Source organism: Ruditapes philippinarum, unplaced genomic scaffold, assembly GCF_026571515.1.
Source record: "Ruditapes philippinarum isolate M1 unplaced genomic scaffold, ASM2657151v2 ctg4046_1_1_1_1, whole genome shotgun sequence".
NCBI lineage: Eukaryota > Metazoa > Mollusca > Bivalvia > Venerida > Veneridae > Ruditapes > Ruditapes philippinarum.
In genome coordinates this window covers 1-17,311 of record NW_026855014.1, presented here as the reverse complement: position 1 = coordinate 17,311, position 17,311 = coordinate 1, and the positions used below count along the sequence as shown (strand labels likewise).

The 17,311-nt window shown below is 29.1% G+C and overlaps 1 long non-coding RNA gene across 1 annotated transcript; it reads right to left on the bottom strand.

Annotated features, from left to right (window-relative positions):
• Positions 1 to 8,329: 8,329 nt before the first annotated feature.
• On the bottom strand, positions 8,330 to 10,368 carry LOC132741828 (uncharacterized). Its single transcript, XR_009627345.1, has 3 exons — positions 10,074 to 10,368; positions 8,685 to 8,804; positions 8,330 to 8,375 (listed from the first exon to the last, which is right to left on the bottom strand). It is a non-coding gene; the product is annotated as an uncharacterized LOC132741828 (long non-coding RNA).
• Between the last annotated feature and the right edge of the window lie 6,943 nt (positions 10,369 to 17,311).

Genomic DNA, 17,311 nt, shown 5'->3' with positions numbered 1-17,311 from the left:
ATCATTTGAATCAAAATGCTGACAGTTCACCTTTTTCGCAACCTCAAATTTGTTTTTTTATTTAGCTTGGGACATGAGCTGTAAATTTATGTCTTACATTTAAACCATAACCAATGACGTAATCCAAAACGCGTTTATTGGGTTTTACGTCGCACCAACACAATATAGGCCATATGGCAAAATTTCAGCTTTACTGGTGGAAAAGACCAAAGGTGCCCTTATTATTTCAGGCAAGAACGAGCACCTGAATAAAATCTACGACGTAACACATACAAGCTGGATAGCTTCCTCACATGAAAGAATGCAAAGTATGTGGGTATTCTAACTTACAGCGGCAAGGGGAAAGTGGTTTGAAGTCAACAAATTTAACCACCCAGCAACGGACGCCCGTCGTTACTGATTTCATTTAAACTCTTGCTACCTTGAACGTGGTAGTTTTAATGTATTGTACACACCACATCCTACGTTATAATTTGTTAAAACTGAGCTTTGAAAAATTAACAAAACATTAAAACAATGTAATTGTTAAAAGTCAAAAATATTTGACATACCCTAGCCTTTCACGGTGTTCATCTGTCTAGTCTCATAAGGATGCGATGACCGATCTTTCCGTCTTCTTGTCGCTCAAATCATGAGCTAATGCTTGCCTGTCTTGCAACTGTCCGAACACGTGACATAGCGCGATACTACATACAGCTAAACTTTTAAGCCTTGTCATGATGCAATGTAGACCAGCACGGGTTTCACGTAATTGTACGATTGTAACTGTACACGAAATTCTTGATTTACTGATTAAAATGACATGTACATTTGTAAACAGAAACCAGTATTACTCCTAGGCACGGACTTTCCTTTCTCAAAAAAATAGTAAATTATTTCAAATGAAACTAAATTGTGTTCAATATTAACAAGAAATCATACAAAAACAAAGCACTGACAGTACTTGAAACCAGGGGAAAATTATTTTACTAGTTTATTCTTTATTAAGCACAAACATGAATGATGAAAGATGAATGATGAGCTATGTCCGTGGCATGACGAACTCTTTTAGCGCATATACGCGAGTCAGTCGCCACATGACAGAGTAATTTATTAATTTAAAATCAAAAACTTGTAAAATTAAATATTCAAAATCTTTCTATTAAACCTTTTCAGTTTAGATTAAAATTTGATACTTTGTTTACATGTACCACATTATCATGCATTTCTGACAAACTATCGAAGAACTACTGTGCAGAACAGTTTACCATAACTATAACCATCATTAGTTGCGCAATAATGTTAAATACAAGATGATTATTTTTACACATTGGTCTCGCCTTGTCCTGAACATATTAACAATACTGTAAACATATTTCTTTAGGAATAAACATGCTAATATAATTGTCTATTTCTAGAGTTGATATTACACAATTCAGGTCTTTTACTTAAATATAAACATCATAGGAAAAATGCAACATCATGTCGTTTTTTCCTATAATAATAGAAACCTGGTGCAAATACCAAGCTAAAGTGTGAGTTTAATTAAGACAGTACAGTAATTAAGACTAAAACTTGTATCTTAATATTAAGACATTATTTATGGAAATCAAATAAATATTTGCGAAAAGATGGTGTGTCAAATAGGCACTGTAGTGTTAAATACAATTACTTCAATCACAAACTTTACTTAAATGTATACCCGTCGATGATTCTTGTTTTCTAAATTTTCTAAATTTGTTTCGGAATTTAGAATTTTGATTGATTTAAAATATGTTTAAATCAATCAAAATTCTAAATTCCGAAACAAAATCACTTTACCTTACAACTACATGTATGATGTGTTCCCGTTTTCTAAAATACATTTAAATACATTAAATAATTACATTAAAGTTTAATTATTGCGGTTATTTCTTCAATGTTTAAAGGAAATGTCAATCACTGTGTATTTTAAGGAATAAAACACTTCATGTACATGTTATTATCTTTTCTGTTGTAAATGTCATATTTGATAATGCATATTTTAGAAAAAAACCTTTTCTAATGCATGATTAGAAACATAATTAGCTAAATTAAATTATTGAAACAGATGATTAAAGTTACATTAAATAAATATGTAAAAATATTTTGCCGTCGGCCTAAAAATCAAACATTCTACAGTTTCATTAACCTGTTTAAAAGTTTTGTTGTAAATCTCATCAAATATTGTTCATAAATTAGGATTTTTTTAACGGGAAAACCGCCCACGGGTAACCTTAAAGGTTGCGTATACCGAACTTTTAAACATGCAAATGAAGACTATAATGAGCTCGTGTTGTATGCGCTACGTCACGATTTTTATGTTGCTATCGCGGCAACACAGCAAATGGTGATAGTTTTCTTGTGCAAACACATATGACTTTAACGTTTAAGCTTCACCGGTGGCAGCTAAAGCTGGGGGTTCAGTAAAAGTAATCATCTCGTAAAAAGATTTAATTTGTAATGAAACATCCGTTTTCAATGCGGAATATATGACGTTAATTTAGGACTGACACTTGATAGTCCTTGTCTTTGTTGATTTTAAATATTGATAGTTACGGATGATCCGAAAGGCGGAGTTTCTCATGCAAACAGAAATTGGTATCTTCTCAGTTTTGTCACAATGGGAGTTAACCGTATTTTGTATGCTAATAAAACTCATTTTGGTTGTCTGGACACCAAAATAAGACATGGAGTCGATATAAAACCCAATTTATTAATGAAATGTCGCTATTTAGTTTTTTATGAAATTTATTAAATGTAACTTTAAGCCTAACTTTATTTTTACTAAAGTCGGTTAACTGTTTATCTATTACATGGTAGTATTATTGTAATGATTATTATGATTAATATTGCATTATTCAGTCATTTCGCCATAGTTCAGGTGACTAACATAATTGTACAAGAAGCAAAGAACAGCGAAAGGCCACCCGTGTTGGCCGATTGACACGTCAAAAGTGCGGATACAATGAGTGATGTACTGGTTTTTCAGACCATATTAGTCATATGTCATGTATGTCTTGTATAAAAGTAAAAAAAGTAAATGTATAGATAATACGGATGTTGGAACAAGAACGTCTGAGCTAAATTAATTTTTTACCTCATCAACAAAGAAAATGTTTTTGGACAGGGAGAAAGAAAAAGGGTTGAATTACAAAGATTTAAAGCATGTCGTTAAATAAAAATACCATCAAGTCCTTCTAAAAATAAGAATTTATTTGTTAAATAGTATACACACTTTTTTTCTAAAGACATTATTTTTTAAATTTAGATTTTTAACATACTATGAAAATTTTTCATACTTATTATATATGTGAACTTACGTTTCACATTTTACCCTAAATTTTAAAAAAGTCAAATTCCTCTTTTAGAATAACAGCCCCTTAAAAATTTTGGGTTTATTCTTTTTATCATTTTAATTACATAACTGTAATTGATTTAGATTTGGTTATTCCGGCCATTCAACGGGCTGTAGATAACGATTACTTAAGTAAAAATGAATCAAACTACGTTTTTGGTCCTAAAATCTAAAAAATTTATAACTTTTAGCCCAAATGAGTTCAAACTTAAAATATTATTTTGAGACAGGATTCTTTTGGGTTTAAGTTTACATTAAAATTTTCTTTGATAAACATGTAAAAAAAAATGAAAATACATAAATTTTTTCTATTTCAATAGAAACTTATTCAGTTTATTTTATAAAAACTAAAAGGGCAAAGACGAAAACTACTTTACTAGAACCAGTTCTAAAATCTAAAAAACATTATTTAAATACCCCAAAAAATTTTTAATTATTGACATTTAAATAACGAAGCTTTTTAATGGGAAAAATTCCTTTAAATTTTTATTCATTCGTTGTAAAAAATATTCTTATTATTTGAGAATGATAAACTTATGTGGTTCATTTTTATTTTCTTTTTCTTTACCCCTCGGGGGAAATCTTTCAACTTAAATGCAATCTGCCCAAATACCCTTTTTTAAGAGCAAAATTTCAGGTTCACTAAAAAGGGGTTTTTACGGCTCAGAAGGACCCCAACAAACATTTTTAAAACTTCTAAACATTTTTTAAAAAAGTGAAAACATAATGTAAAACTTTCTATTTACGAGTTACTTGAAATTTATTATTTGTCTTTTTTAGGATTTTGCGTTTTAATTATTCCATAATGCATAGGGTATGTATGTTAACGCAATATTTGATGACTCAGACAATTCATTAATATATTTAATATATGCATGCATAATTGGCATTTTGAGAATGATGTGGTTTTATTTCTGTCCAAAGACAATTTCAGAAAAAAATAATTGAACGACAAAAGTAATATAATTTCAATAACTAAGGCAAACAGCATATATAACTTAGTCTGAGATTAGAATATATGATATTTTTACGAATCAATAATTTTTAGAAAGTTGGGAATTATAGTGCATAATAACTCGTGGTCACGATATAGTATCTCGTGAGAATGGATAAATAGAAACACACATGTCTCCTTTGTGCAACCCCGTATTCACGTATCTTTGGAGGAAAACAGTTACTGTTTTTTTTTTAAATCCCGGCAGATTTAAGCTTTATAAACTTTAAATAGTGATTCATGCGCCGATGGTGCTTTATTTAGCGAAAGATTTCAACTATATTAGTAAAAGTTTGTTACCGATTAATTCATCATTTTATTTTCTTAATTTAATAGTCTTTAATGTGAGTGTAAATAATTTATGTTTTTCTCATGAAGGAATATTGTCAATAAAACAGCAGTCGGTAGTCAAAAGACAAATATGGTGTACGCCAAAATGTATGTTATAATTATCGAGACATTTTGGTTAAGGTAGTACACCCCTAATGCACTATCTCCACTTTGAAGAGTATTCAAATAGGCTAAAATCACTGTAAAGTGTATTGAAACTGAGGGGGCGTGGGTTCAAATCCCAGAGGGGGCAATTTTTTTTTTCTTTCTTTTTTTTCTTTTTAACATTTTTTAGTAATCTCTCAGACCCCCTATTGAAGAAAAAAGTGTTTTTTTTTAATTATATAATTATTGTAGGTATTTATTTACTAAAAAATGCCAAATTTGATAACAAATATGATACCAGATATTTTCAAAGTTTAACAGAATAAAAACTAAACGGTAAAGGTATTTTATATTTTGCAAGACCAACCAATATACATTTAAGAAAATTTAGGCAAACTTTGAAAATAGCCCCTCATTTTGGAAAATTTTAGGGATATTTTAAATAAGGCTTTTTACATAGGGAAATGGTCAAATTTAGTGTTAAAGGTGGGTGGGGTAGGGTTACATTTTTATACATATTAAAAACATTTTGTTTAAAAACAATCATTTTGCTTGTTTAATTTGTTACCTAAATGTCATTATTTATTTCTTAACAATGAGCAATAGGAAAACATTTTTTCATAATGATGATATTATAGATTATTTAGAGTTTCCTCATTTCTGAAAAAAATCTCTTCTAATGGCAAAGTTTTAGTTCATAAAAATGTCCATAACTCATAAACCACACGGTAAATTTTGTTTAAATTTTGCATACAGGTGACATTTAAGGCATATAACTGTCCTATGATGTCAAATTAACAATTCCTTATAGTGCCCATTAGGGGTGTACTACCTTAATTGATTGAATTTGAAAGGTGTATATGAAAATGCTGGATATATTAATTAATGACATTTTAAAAACATTGAGTGACTGTAGAATATAAATCATCAAAGCATTGAAAATACTGCAGAGACAGCAATTCAAATTGTATTTTAGAAGATAATTTGTATAATATGTGTTTATTGGCAATAAAACGAGCGTGCTGCATCGCCTCGTGTCCTTTTACGGATTTTCAGAAAATCTATCTATCGGTGGATATATTGTGAAAATCTATGTTTAGGAAAAGCCACTGGATACACTCTTGTATTGAAAAAAATCTGTGCTTGTTGATAATCAGAGGAAAGGCTAGATATATAGATTATATGATAATGTTTGCTATTTGAGATACTCCCTTTAATATCTATATATTAGATGTTTCAACGTAGTACGTTGTTTTTATTGTCATTTACATACAATGTACAAAATATATATATATATATATATATATATATATATATATATATATATATATATATATCTATATATATGTAGATATTTTTGTTATATGAAGGTAATTGTACTTTTGAATATCACTATAATCTATAAACTAGAAGTGTCTCCATTGGACACGGGTGCCCCCTCACGCCACTGTTCTGTCAATCTTATGACTTTATGTCAAATATTTTATTGACTAAATGTGCAACAAGTTGAAAACTAAAAATCTTTTACTTAGTAAAGGGCGAGAACTTTACAAATACTGAATAAATTCACAAGCAAACCCCAAGGTGCATAAGTACACATGCTGACCAATATTCTTGTAAACTTTCAGGCCTACTGTTGAAGTCAAATACATTTTGATCTATGCATGAACAAGTTGAAAATTGCAAATTTATACTACTGTAAGTCAGGGGCAATAACTCTAACAAAACTGAAAAAATCCACAAAGTCCCAGGTGCATAGCTTCATTGTGATGTTGATCATTATTCCTGTTAAGTCGGTTATTCTAACACAACATAATAAAACGGCTTTTACTAAGTCAAGGGCAATAACTAAAACAATACTGGATAATTCCACAAGTGAAACCCAATGTGCACAACTACATATGCTGAGCAACATTCCTGTAAGGTTTCATGGCTCTGTGTCAAATCCTTTTTTGAGTTACATGCGACACAAGTTGTAAATTGCAAAATTTTACTAAGTCAAGGACAATAACTTTAAAATTACTATATAAATTCACATGAAAATACCCAGTGATATTACACTAAATTAATAACTTTATGATAAAAATCTGCACTTAATTCTTTATGTTTGTTTATATGTAACAAATGCATTGCCCTTTCAATAAAGTGATTCATTTTCACAAAACCTTATGAACCTTTTGAACCCTATGATTACGTTTATATGTGATTTTATATCCATCGATTATGTTACTTGACTGTGTAAATTGTTAATAATGCCAACTTTATTCAACAAAATGCACAAATTAATGTTTGATCACAAGCCGCTGTTTTCGTAATCAGCCTGTTCTCCAGTAATGTTCTCTGCAAGAATATTAGAATAAGGATATATTATTAGATAGTAAAACAACTTTTTGTTTATATTTGTGCTTGTTACTATTACAAACTGAACCAGTACAAGTATTTAGTTACATGTTTAAGGAAAGGCCCTTTGCTAATGTTGAGTGAACTTGTGGGTCAACCTTTTTGCCAAATATATTATACCATTGTATTGTAACTGTCTTCACATGTTTATATATTATGTTTCTTTTTTGGGCAATACAATAAGGTTTAAATCAAAATCAATAAATAGCTGTACTTGTATATAATGAAATAAAAGTCATCAATTCGTCGGAACTTACTTTTAGGTAAAATGTTTTTGTGCTGAGATCTCAAAAAAGTTACATATTTCTTGTAAAAATTAGAAAAATAAACTGTTGAAATAATGATATAATGATTGCTATTTACATATCCATCTTGATTAACAACTTGATAACTATTACCTTTCCCGAGTCTCAGCACCTCATACTGTGCCTTATCATTATCCACACCTTGGTCGTGCTGTAATGTTGTGTATACTTGCTGATTTCTGATACGAAAAATATCCCTAGTGGGAATTAATCTGCACATGTATGGTGACCGCATTTTTTATTTATTTTCGATAAGCAGAAATGTTTTTTTATTAACAAATGAAAAAATAACTTGTGTTAGTCCTCTATTTTAAATTGTGCATATGTTAAAGATATACAAATTACAGTATAACCTATATTTGTCGTATACAAAGCTTTGAATAACGAATAAGTCATACATATCGTTTATTTAAATAATACTGAAAACAACATGCAATATAAATTTAAAATTGCATTTCATAAATTTACATTTTAAAAATATTATCAATTAAATGGCATAGCATTTATGAAGCCCGAAATTCGAACAAAAATTTATATATAACTTTACGTGGCTATTAGAAATAATTGTGCAGACATAAAAACGACCTTTAACGTGATTTAAAAATGACGTCAAACAATGGATACGAAAGTTGTCGTTGGCGTTGAAAAAATGAATGTTGAATATTATGATAAAACAGAAAAAAACGCCGATAAGCAGAATTATAAGATCTATATTATTTCCAGAGCTAGAGAACTGACTATCATTAAAATTGATAGCGTCAATGAAAATATAGTAAATGAAGTTAGGAGTTGCTTTCTAGTGGTATCATATATATAAGGGGTTCTGGTCGAGATTTATTTTTCCTTATTTGAGCTTGTGTATCCTCCTCTGCATTGCTTTTGTTCCCTATAAACGTAAAATACAAAATTTATATCAAAATTGCCCCTTTCTTCAAGTATCTGAAACTTGTTGTGTCAACAAATTTAACATAATATATACTTCTTTTTTTCATTTTTATCTATGTAATTGATATTATTAAAGCTACATAAATAGATATAATGCCACAGAAAATTAAAACCATGTACCTCGGTTTTAAAAAATCTTCGAATCTTACTCTAAACTAATTGCTTGTTATAACAATGCTATCAGATGTATTTGGTTAAAATGTAAATAACACGCAAATATAAATGAACTCTTTTTTAAAACATGTATTACTTTTTGACTTTATCTGTTTTCTTCTTACAGCTACAATTATCACAAACGCCAGAAGAATGACAAACAATGCCCATCCGCTGATAGCAAACCCAAGTAAGAATTTGTCAACTGATTTTGTTTCTAAAAAATATTTTAGTGATAGTTTATAACCGGATAATGATGAATAAATAAATAATCATCATATATTAATAGTTGAAAAACACGACAGAAATATGTTGATGCTGTGGTAAAATGTGTATTTGAATATCTCTATAAAGGTCTTTAAAATTAACCTATCCTAACGCTTCACTCGTCGTTTATAAAGATAAAGTAATGACGATAAAGTATCATAATCCTTGCTTGCTTGTTTAATATGTTATGTTCTTATGCCGATTTAAAGCAGCATGCCTCAAGAGTCACAAACAATTGAAAAATTACTTTAAAGAAAGAAAAATGTAAAGTGAAAATTAAGGCACTTTAAATGCACGTAAATTTCCAAATACAGGCAAAATATCCCTTAATTCGGTAGTCACGCTGTAGACATATGGGGATAAATATTGCAAAGTAAATTTTTAAAGGGACTCCACTGAGGATTTTTGAGATGATGGGATTGAAAATATTTTTCCAGATAAATATACCATTTGATGAAGGTTTAGACCACGAATCTTAGTGCAAAATTTCAGATCATTCGCGCACATCGTTTTTCCAGAATAATTATTCAATTTGTAAAAAATGACCCAAAATGAAAAGCGTTTAAACGCTTTTCACTTAAATCGGACTAAGAACCATCAAACTTGAGAACAATGAACTAAGCATCTCAGAAAAGTAAAATTATTTAAGATTTAAGCAACGATTAACATGTTTTTTCGCGATTAAGGGACTCCACTGACGTTTAAAAGCCTACAAACATAACATTTGAATTTCTTTTTATAAATGAGCTGGGGCACATTAAACAGAAATATATGCACAGATAGTTCAGGAAGATACTTTGAAATTAATTGAAAATCGTATATCTATAAATTATTTTGGCACATCTGGAGGCATGCAACTTTAAGCGCATTTGGTCATGTCGCAGCGGTCAATGCACTTTTCAGGCTTCCTGGATATCTAACCTGTAAATGATATGATAATCTACAACTTACTTGTACAAAAAACGCAAATGCAATGTGTACATACTAGACTACAAGACTACCGTGTATCTGTTTATTAAATAATGATGTTGTATGGAATATCTGTATTTGAATGTACGATGACATCCTGGTATAAAATGCAAATGAAATGATTGATTAAATTATTGATTAAAATCTAATCTAATATGTTGTATACAATTATTTAGTTAACATGTCTTTTAAAAGAACTTTCAGAGTTGTAACCTAAAACATTTAAATATCAAAATGTAAAAGTTTTTACCTGTTCCGCAAATACGTCCTTCATAGCCAGAGATACATCCGTCAGTGCAACTGCCGTCAGCTCTCCCACATTTTTTGTTTAAACATATGACACTGCAGTTGTTTTCACAATTGTTACCGTAACTTCCTTCTTTACAACCTTTGAGGCAGAAATCACTTTGTCAGTTACATGTTTAACTATTGCAGTTTTACATACTAGTAATTTTACATTTTACATCATAAGTACCAATAAAACAAGAAGTCTAAGTAATCGAGTGGTCGCTACCTTTGAACCACCAGTCACACAATGCTTTTGGCTTAAAATCTTCCGGGACTTTCGGTTTTTTAAATGTGGAGGAATCTAATCTACCATAAGCTTTAACAATTTGGACGAATCTACTCAGGTTTTGCTCGTTTCTGACCATGACGGCAGGAGCACCCAATGTTTAGGCTTAAAAATCAAAAATTAATAGGTCGGTATGGGATTAAAGCCCACCTTTAAAAAAACCAGTACAACCATTTTTATCCACAATAATCCATCCTTCTTCCTTTGCAATACCAGCGATTGGGCAGTTTTTTGTTACCACTGTGTATTACCTCGCCCAACCATTAGACTCTGGTTACTCGTCATTTCCAAATCTTTAACAAATTTCCAGTGTAATGCGGCTCACATATTCCCTTGACACACAGTTTTAAAAATGGTTTCACTACAATCTAAATCTTCAAAACCGTTCGCCCACATCCAATAAAAAATTCCCCCAAATTCAAAGCCCGCAAACTCTTTCTAAGGGATCGATGGTTTTTTTACTTTTTGGGAAATTGCAAGGTCTGGCTTTTTTTCTCCCCAAATAGGAAACCGAACCCCCATTTAAAATAAAAAAAATTACTTGTTTTGTTTGCAAACAAATTTGACTTTATTTCACAATTGGGGTTTCCCCCCAAGAGCTTAGATTTTTTAAAAGAAAAAAAAAACATTTTCCTTTAAGAAAAAAAAAGAAAATTGGGGTGTATGAAATCAAAATAAAAAATTTTTTTTAATAAAATTTAAAATAAAATTTAATAAAAGCAACCTAGAAGATTACCCTTTAAACTTTTAAAAGCTTTAAATATATTTTAATTTTATATTTAAAATCTTTTTCAATAGAATTACTTGCTTTCTTAGCTTTCGACATTCTGTCTTCTTCTATGATGTTTATAAAATTATAATAAATTTTAAACAAGTTGTTTTTTTTTATCAATTATGTTTAAATTTATTTCTTCAATATGTTATGACACTCATTTGAATATAATTTTGCAGCTTTAGGGAGGCGTGAGTGTGTTGCACTTATACATATCACACCAAAAGAAAAAGTGATATTCATCATTAATGTCACACATTTCTTATTTTATTTCACTCACATAAGTCTTTTTCTCTGCTTCTATCTTAAAGGATATAAAACCATATCAAATCAAACATCATTATAAAATGTAAAAAGAATGTCAAATATCATGTTGTCGATCCATGAAAGAGTTGTATAAAAGAAGGTTTTGCTTTTCAATAAACAAAAATATAATATTGGCATACAATATAGACATAACATTATATTAATTATAATCAGCATCTGCAAGTCGATTTTGTATAAAATTATAAAAAAAGAATTTGCTTAAAAACTGAAATAACTGTTTTCGCTTGAATACGTTATCATCATTAAATTTATCATATTAATTGAACGTAATCGAAGCATGTAAATATTCATATTACATTATCAAGATAAAAATATTCGACTCATTCATGCATCTTGCTTTGATAGCTGGAAGCAAATTTATAAATCGAGAGTGTATGTTTAGTTTTCTAACCAAATTACGGCTGATAAAATTCACAAAGGTATTGCTATATCTGGTTAAAATAACATTACAAGGCAATATGGCATTAAACATGTCTATGTAAATTTTTCTCGAGATATTTGAAAGTGGTAATATAAGCAAATATCTACAATTGTCCATTTGCTTTTTTCAAAATATTAAAGTTAATGTGCCAATATCAAACGTTAAATTCTACTAAATTTGTTATCATTTTTTAGTTATAGCCCTTGATTTACAATAGTTATGTATTACTTGATCTGTAACTTGAATTAATCAATTGTTAAGACTTGTTGTGTTACTTAAAACATAAATATGACTTAAGCCTTTGTAAGTTTAGAGACAAAATTAACATGTCTATAATTTTTTGTAATCATCAATCAAATATAGTTCTTTTTCATTTACTTTGAATTTTAGACGAAATGTTTATGTCAAATGATAAAAGATATAATCATTCCCGTTTTTGATACCTTCACAAAAAATATATTGTTTTTTTTAAAGAAGTTGTGTATCATACATTTTCACGTAATAGAAATGTATAAAAAAATTATGTAAAAACCATGGTGTTATTTTCATCAACTGCCAAATTTAAAAATTAACTATTTTACTGGTTTCAAATTAATTCAACACGATTCAACCGATCTTGAATGCTAATTGTTTCGTGACTTAACGATTAACTCCTAAATATACCCGGTCGCAACAGTACTACACATTTGAAAGTAGTTAAGAATAACAATAAAATAATTTTGATACAAAATTAAATTTCTAGTGTATAAATGTGGCTTTAGTCATATTATACATATAACAGCGGATACAACTACCACAAGTTTCTCTTCACTAAGCACCGGTGTGGCTTATAGATATAGTCAACATGATGTATATTATTGTTTTTGGCGATTAAGAAATAATAATACATATCAAGAACATTTTTTTAAAAAAAAAAACTTTAAATTTTCCTTTTGGAAAAGGAACAAATTATTTCCAAAGTTTCCCTGTGCACTTTTTAACGTATTCATTTTGATGAACCTGAAACCTTTAATTCCTGGTCTAAAACCCGTATTTACAATTTACCATCCTTTTTTTTACAAAAGACTCCCCACTTAAAGGTGGAGAAAAATTTAACCAGAATTTCCCATGATCGACTTTTTCCAGGGACAAAAAAATTTCCCGGGTTAATGTGTAACATTCTTTTTTCCGCTGAAAATTATGCCACAAAGGTTTAATTCTAACTATAAAAATATACAAAAAAAAACACAAAATTTTCGAACGCCGCACCCTTGACCGAAAAAAAGCGTCTCGGATTCCCGGGTATAAATAGGGAAAGTTTAAATTTTGGGTATCTTTTTAAACCCCAAATTAAAGTGCCCATAATGATTATTTTGCAGGGTTTTCAAAAAAAAAAGGGAAAGAAATTGTAGTGTTTAAAAGTTACTATTTTAAAAGGTTTATTAAACACATATTTGCAAGTATATTTTGATAAGTGTATTAGCTGCTCAAATGAAATTTGTCAAAGGTTTAAAAACTGATCAAACGTAAAATAAATGTCTGTTCGCCCATTTATTTTTTTGAATGATTTATATTTGCTTAACAAAATACTACTTTTATAAACAAAAAAATGTTCACAAAAATGAATTTTAAAGGGCACATATTTTGAAAGTTATTTCCATCGCATATACCATAATTTCTTAACATGTAAAAAATGTATTCGGAAATTAAATGAAAAGGGGGAAAATAAGCTTTCAAATAACCGAACTTTTAGCAAAACGTATTTCGGTTAACTTAAGAAAGGGCTTTATATTTTAAATTTAGTTTTAAAACGGTTTGAACGCCAAAACTTGAATGATTTCTGTGGACTTTAAACTTTTTACAAATCACGCTGCTTGCCTACCATTGTTCCCACATATGTATTCTAATCAAAAATTTCTTTGTTGCATTTGAGCCATAAAATCCATCTTTACAACAAATAAACCCTGCTTGTAGTTTATTAAATTATCTATGCCTGTTTCATCTATAAACAATTCTTACTGGCATAGAATTTTTTAGAGCATCGGTCCTGTCAAAAGCCTTTTCTTTGCAACCCGTGTAAACATTCTGCAAGTGTTATTGTATCGGTTGTATATAAAAAAAACTATCCTCTATGAGTAGCATAATAATACTATTATATTTTTTCAACACGGTCAATTTGGAAATACCACTTAAAGTTATTTTCATTTTTATCATGTTATCAATAAGATTTAAATAAATAATTTAATCAAAAAGATATAATTATTAGAATTTTTAATTTTATGTATTAAAATTTTTTACACTTTCCTAACAGAAAAATTTGACAGCCCAAATTTAAAAATAAAAAATTGTTTATAATTTATATTTTTCTTTTAAAATTTTTAATTTAAGCCCCTACATAAAAAAATTAAACCCGAAAATTTATTTAATAAAAATATAAAAATCTCCGGGTTAAAAATTTTTTTTAACTAAATTTTAAATTTAATGATTTTGGAAACGGTTAAAATTTAAATGTTTAAAACCAAAAACCCGGGAAAGTTTCAAAAATTATAAATTTTATTTTTTTTCCAAAAAAAATTAAATCCCTTAATTAAAATAATGTTTAAAAATTTTTCTTTTTTTGATAAAAAAATATAAAAATTACCCTTCCCAACAAAAATTGTATTAAAATAAATAGTGGAAAAAATTTTGTTTTTTCCTTAATTTTTTAAAAATTTTTAAAAGAAGAAAAGTTGTGGGGGAAAAATTTAAACTCCTTTTAAATTCAAAAGGAATTAAAGGGGTAAAAAAATTTTTATTTAAAAATACTAAAACAAGCCCTTTAAAATTTTGGGGCATTTGAAAAAGATTTTAATAAAAAAAAAAACCCAAATCCAAAAACCAATTTTAAAAAAATTTTATTAAAACTTTTTAAAAACCGCCCAAAATTTTTCCGGGCCAAATGTTTTTTAAATTGGGGAAAAAGTTTTCAAAACCAAAAACTTGTCAAAATTCAAAGGGGCAAAATTTGCAGCTAATATTAAAATTTTAAAAAAAACCCAAAAAATTTCCCTTGTTTTCCAAATTTGGATTTAACCGGATTTGTAGCATCTTTTTCCCATTTGCACGAGTTTATAAGATAAAAAAAAAAAATTATTCCCCTTCTCTTCTTCCTCCATCCCCCTTTATTAACATTTTTATCGCTCTATCTCTTCCCCAAAAGATTCTCCCAAATTAAATGGTTCATACTTTTCATCACAAGTTAAACAGACACAATAAAAACTAAGTTTACAACTCTTTGTTTTATAATGATTTAAATTAAATGAATTTTATACCCCTATTTTTGTAAAAGAATACACAGTAACCCATTTGATCATTCGCATACATTATCGTTGATAATAATTTTATGGGACATCTTCAACAATACCTTCCCCTCCCCCACGTCGGGGTAGGGGTTGGGTATCCCTTGGCAGCAAAAGACTGTCATTCGAACTTTGGTTCTGTTATTCTGTTATTATATATGAACAGTTGTTTGTTGTTTTTTTCAATACTTTTACACGAAATATTTGCCTTATTTTAACAGAAGAATTTGCCTAGAAAGTTTTTTACTATAAGTCACATGGAACTTTTTTTTTTTGATGTTTGTGATAACAAAATATGAAATGTATCTTTAAATCAATATTTTTTTGTTTGTTGATTGGTAAAATAAACGGTTAGTGGAGACAAATTACAAGCCTCTTTAACTCTGTGTTATTTTGTATATTATTTCAAAGGTGTATTATTAAATAATGTAAATGATTTATGCTCGTTTGAGTGTAACGAATTTGAGCTTAAGGGCTTGAATAAACAACGATCAAAACGTAAAACACTATACCTTTTTACCTTAAAGTATTTGCTAAGGTATTCCACACATTTCATACAAGAACAAATGTATATTGACGTGTAATATAAACTGTTGTAGCAACAAAAATCAAGATTTGTTTATGTGTTAATAGAGTTTAAAATTCAAATCTATCATATTCTAAGTTGCTGGAAATGATATACCGTTTTGGTTCTGTGAAAAGGTGATTCTGTTTTAATGGTGAACGTTATAGTAAATGCCTTCTGACACAGATACACCTTCTAGAAATGAATATAAGCAGTATTTCATTCAGGTATGCTATGCGTATCAATAAAGTTTTTACTGTTTTTTCACGGCACAATCTAACTCAGAGAATAGAAGTGCCGCCTATTGACTATTATTGTTTTATATTTACTCACAAACATGCATCGTTTTAATGTTATAGCTAATAGCTTTTTTGTACTGAAGATTGTACATTTGTGTTGTACAGTCATATAAAGTATTCGTATTGCGATAAAAGAGGTGCACTTTGTTATGCACTTACACATTTAATGCACTGGACTGTCGAAAATGAGTCTCCACATTTTCTGAAAACCTAAGAATATTAATTCCCGATCAGTATCAGTACGAACGAAATGACCTTTTAGTTTAAAACGCAAGTACTGACTGGTTAAATCGTATATTCTTACCGATTTGACGACGACGAAAGGATGAAGCTTGGAACCAATGTCGGATTATCTTCATCTAACTGCCGAGTACTTGTGTCAAATGTAAGAAAAAGGAACATTGTTGTGATTTTCGTTGCTCTGATACCCATGGTTTCTGTGTTGAAAGACCACATTTTTACCACATGCCCACCTTTCCCCAAAACTAAATACGATTTTAGGCACCGCACCAAGAACGAACTCATGTGTTAGTTGTTTGTATTTCTGACTTAATTTTATCGTTATCTAATAAAGCTGTTGAACCCGAGCAAATAACGCACACATCTTATTCAAACCAAAATTTGTGTCAACTTTAAGGCATGAATGAATGAGCGAAACAAAATAAAGATTATTGATAAAATAATTCTTAATTTAAAATATACAATAACAAATTGTTATGTTTTCAACTTAATTAAAGTGAATTCAGCTATATATCTATTGCATGAAGTTCTCAAAATGATGCTTATTAAAATCCTATAAGAAGGAATTATGTTTGAACGTTTGGCGCTTGTGGAAACCAAATTGTTCTGAACATCATAATTGCAGATTTAGAACTGGTGTTGCTCTAGGCAATTATCTGGGCATAATACAATTGTTATAACTAATGGTAATAGTTGTATATTATCAGTTACCATGTGGTCAAATGCGGATTTATAATTGGTATATTTTGTAATAATTTCTGGGCTAAATTAATTATGTCCTGTTGTCATTAATAAATTATTGCCATTAGTAAAAGGACACCTTACACAAAAATGCTTCTTTCTCAATCTATGTCATGTTTTTTATATGTTGCAATGAATAGGTTGCAGTAAGGAAAAAGAAGTTCTTACAATTTAAACGGTTGGTATACACTTCGCCTACGATATTGTACTTAGTAAGTAACTTAACGATAAA